We start from the raw sequence: 3,880 nt of genomic DNA, 5'->3' as shown, positions 1-3,880 counted from the left end.
GGGGAAGAGGAGACTGAGGGGAGACTTCATTGCTCTCTTCAAATAACTGAAAGGTGATTGCAGTGAGAGCAGAGCTGGTCTCTTCTCAGTGGTGATGGGACAAGGGGAAATGGCCTCAAGTTGTGCCAGGAGAGGTTTAGGTTAGATATCAGGAAAAACTTTACAGAAAGGGTTGTTAAGTACTGGAACAGGCTCCCCAGGGAAGTGGTTGAGTCACCATCCCTGAATGTGCTTAAAAACCGTTTGGATGTGGTGCACAGGGACATGATTTAGCGGTGGGTTGTTAGAGCAGTATGGTTAGGTTGTGGTTGGACTTGATGATCTTGAAGGTCCTTTCCAACCTGAGCAATTCTATGATTCTACCTGAGGCCTTCTGAAGGTAAGCAGCTCTTTTCCTTCATTTGTGTGGCTGCTGTATTTGGGCTCCTTCTCATTTGCTGTAGCCAAAAGACTTTGCCACCCAGCTATCATCATGGTGCTTTCCATCTCATTATAGCATTACACAAGGCAAAGCCAAACTCAGATGACCACTTGAGAAGACTAGCTGGAATTAAGATCGTCCTGATTCTTATGCAGGTTAGTTGGCTCTGAGTTTGACTTCAAACAACTTGTGAAATAAAAGCAAGGACAAGGTTGACCATTGGGTATAAAGCTGACCTTGAATGGATCTCTTGTCCTCATATGACCTCTTTTAGCTAATTTGCTGGCATGTTGACCTCTGATGAGCCTAGAGGATAAAACAAGTGCCAGTTTGACCTCACGTGACCTTTTCTACTAATTAGGGCTCATATTTTACCTGAACTGACCTCTTGCTTCAAGCTCAGATGACTCTGCAATGAGATTTGAATAGGAAGTTGACCTCAGATGAATCTAATCGGGAAACAAGCACTGTGATTGACTTCAAATGACCTCTGAACACCAAATGAGTGCCTCAAATTACAACCCAAGCAATTAATTAAATCTCAGTTTTAGTTTAAGTGACCTCTCAATATGAAAATATGTTGCACTGGCCTCAGATAAACCCTAACATCTCAGACTCTCTGGTTGACCCCCTATGAACCATGGCAGCCTAATTGGATCTCCAGCTGACATTAAATGGTTGTTCCCTCCTCCACATGAGAACAGTGTTGATCTTAAGTGACCACTGTACGTATAATCGAATGTCAAGTTGGCCTCAGATGATCCTGGATTTCAATAAATAACGTAGTTGACCTCAAACAATGCATTACATACATCTTGTTTCACGATGTCGTCAGGTTACTCCTCTGGACAATTTACTTTGCCCTTAGGTTGGCCTCAGATGATGTAATGGTGATTATTTAGCCCACAAACTGACCTCAGATGACCCCTGAGTAGGAAGTAATGACTGTGGTGATCTCCAGTGATCCTGCTCAGTTTTGTGCACTCTCAAGTTGACTCTAAAATGATCCCAGGTAGATACTTGAATCTCATGTCTACTTGAATCGTGTGACCATTGGGCCTACTAATTGGATGACTCCTGGAAAACTCTTGATCAGAACTTATGTATTTCCTCAGTACTACAAGTGAAGTCCACATAGCTGAGCCTGGGATCTCTGGACCCCAGGAAAACTAGACCTATATCTGACTTAATAACCGAAGTGGCAAACAGAGAGAGAGTTTTTTGTTTGGTTGTTGTTGTTTTCTGCAAAAGAGCACAGTGCATCAAACTAAAGACGCTAGTTGACTTTAGATGACATCTGATCAGCAAAATATGGCAGCACTTAAACATACAGATCCTCTGACTGACAAAAATTGATGTGGCACATCTCACAGTAATATCCTTTAGTAGTAGTTTTGTGGAGAACTGTTACTTCAGTTTAGGGAATATGTGAGTGTTTGATCTCCGACAATCTCCTCAAGAAGAAAGCTGAGGTGGTGTTTGACCTGAGTATGTCTTTATTTATTAAACTTTTCACTTTGTTGTCTTCTGCCTCCACTGCCAAATTGTGCCTCAGTAGTTTAGAAGATTACCTTGGTAGTTCCTGAACAACACAGGAAGTAGCTAGACAAATGTACTATTCTTGACCAGTAGTCTGCAATAACTGTTAAATTATATCTACCTCAAGTTAGGGCAAGTGTGTTTAACAGCATGTCTACATGTGTAAATAAGGCAACAGTTGTCCTTGTTTAGTCCCTACGCATTTCTTGAGTAGCGTTAACATCAAGAGGAGCTTCCACAGTGAATTTGGGCAGCAATTGATCTTTATTGATCTCTGAGCTGTAAATGAGTGCATGTAGTGACCACCAGATATACAGGTTTGGCCACAAATGACCACAGAAGATCTTTTAAAAACAAACATGGATCCTGGGGGCCTTACACAGCCATGGTAGTGATAGTGGTGGCTCATTTCAGCTAAACTCAATTTGAGGGCTGCTCCAAAAGAAATGCCTCCTGTTGGCCCATGAAGTCAGAGGTGGATGTTGGTGATATGGCAGTAGAGATTGAAGATTCCTAACAATATTCTATTATATTTTGTTGCTGTGTGACAGATGGCAGCAGAGGGACATTCTGACAGAATGGTGTCTGACCTGGAAGTGTGTATGAAGTAAAGGGTTGTGACTGAATTCCTCCATGCAGGAAAAAGTAGCACCCATTGACATTCATTTAACTTGCTGAACTTTTATGGAGACCAAACAGTGAATGTTAGCATAGTGAGGCAGTGGGTGATGTGTTTCAACAGTGGCAACAACGACAGTGGTTCAGCTCTGGTGCAGGCTGTTACAAGCGTGGCATGCAGGCTCCTGTTTATCATTGGTGAAAATGCATAGCTAACGGTGGTGACTGTGTTGAAAAATAGTGTTTGATAGCCGAGAATTTGCTCTATCAAATAGTGCTGTTGTGCTCTTTGTGTGTGTTGTAATTTTCATGAAAATAAATCAGAGACATTACTTCCAGCATGACCTATGTATGCTGACTGCAAATGTGCCTGTGCTGAAGGGCCTACTGCTTGCGTATTAGTGCGTATGGCAGTACGTAGAGGGGAGACTGTGGTAAGAATTGTGGCAGAGGGCACGTATTTTCTGCATGGGCAGAGCTAAGGTGATGAGGTTTGGCTGGAAGAATGCCAGACCTTCTTTCTTCATTTGGTGAAATCCTAACACAAATGGATATTGATCTAAAATTAATAGACTTTCTGGAGAGCTACAGCACTGATGTTTAAATTTCTGTAGACACATCTATATTACTATCTTTTAAGTACATAATAGATCATTATGAAACAAATTGGATAGGCTAAGTATGAGTACAAAATGGATTTGCTGTCTTTTTCCTCTGCATGAATGTGTGCACTAATTGGAAACCCCGGGATTCCCAGGAGACAAGTCAGACAGCTGGCTCTTTACCCTCTATGTGCCAGCAAATTTCAGATAATTGCTTTACCTACCTACATTCTTGCTTCTATTTAATGAATATAATGAAATTATTTATGTGAATAAAGATTAAATTGTTTTGCTTTCTCCGTCCTTTAAATATAACCATGTTGGTTCAAATCCACAGGAACACTGAAGACACTAACACAAGTGTTTTTAGGTGATGCATTTTTGGCTATCAACAGTATTTGACTGCTGGGAGAAAGACTTGGTAACCACCATATCAGGGAAGCACAATTTCAATTAGTGGAGAGCCAGTGAAGGTTTTTATTTACCACCACTGACTTCCATTAGGTGGGCATCAGAAAATCTTAATTTTCTTAGGGCTTTGCACCTTCATAACAAGAGGCTTGCTTTTGCATTGCTTCGTAGTTTAAAGGGAACTTCTAGCATTGAATTCTATAACCTTCCTTAGCAAGCGTAGAAATTCAACACCACTATTCACTTCAGTCTCAGACCACTACCCTTACTCTCAATCTTCATTTTACAT

Source organism: Numida meleagris, chromosome Z (genome assembly GCF_002078875.1).
Source record: "Numida meleagris isolate 19003 breed g44 Domestic line chromosome Z, NumMel1.0, whole genome shotgun sequence".
NCBI lineage: Eukaryota > Metazoa > Chordata > Aves > Galliformes > Numididae > Numida > Numida meleagris.
Note: the sequence above shows the minus strand (reverse complement) of the source record.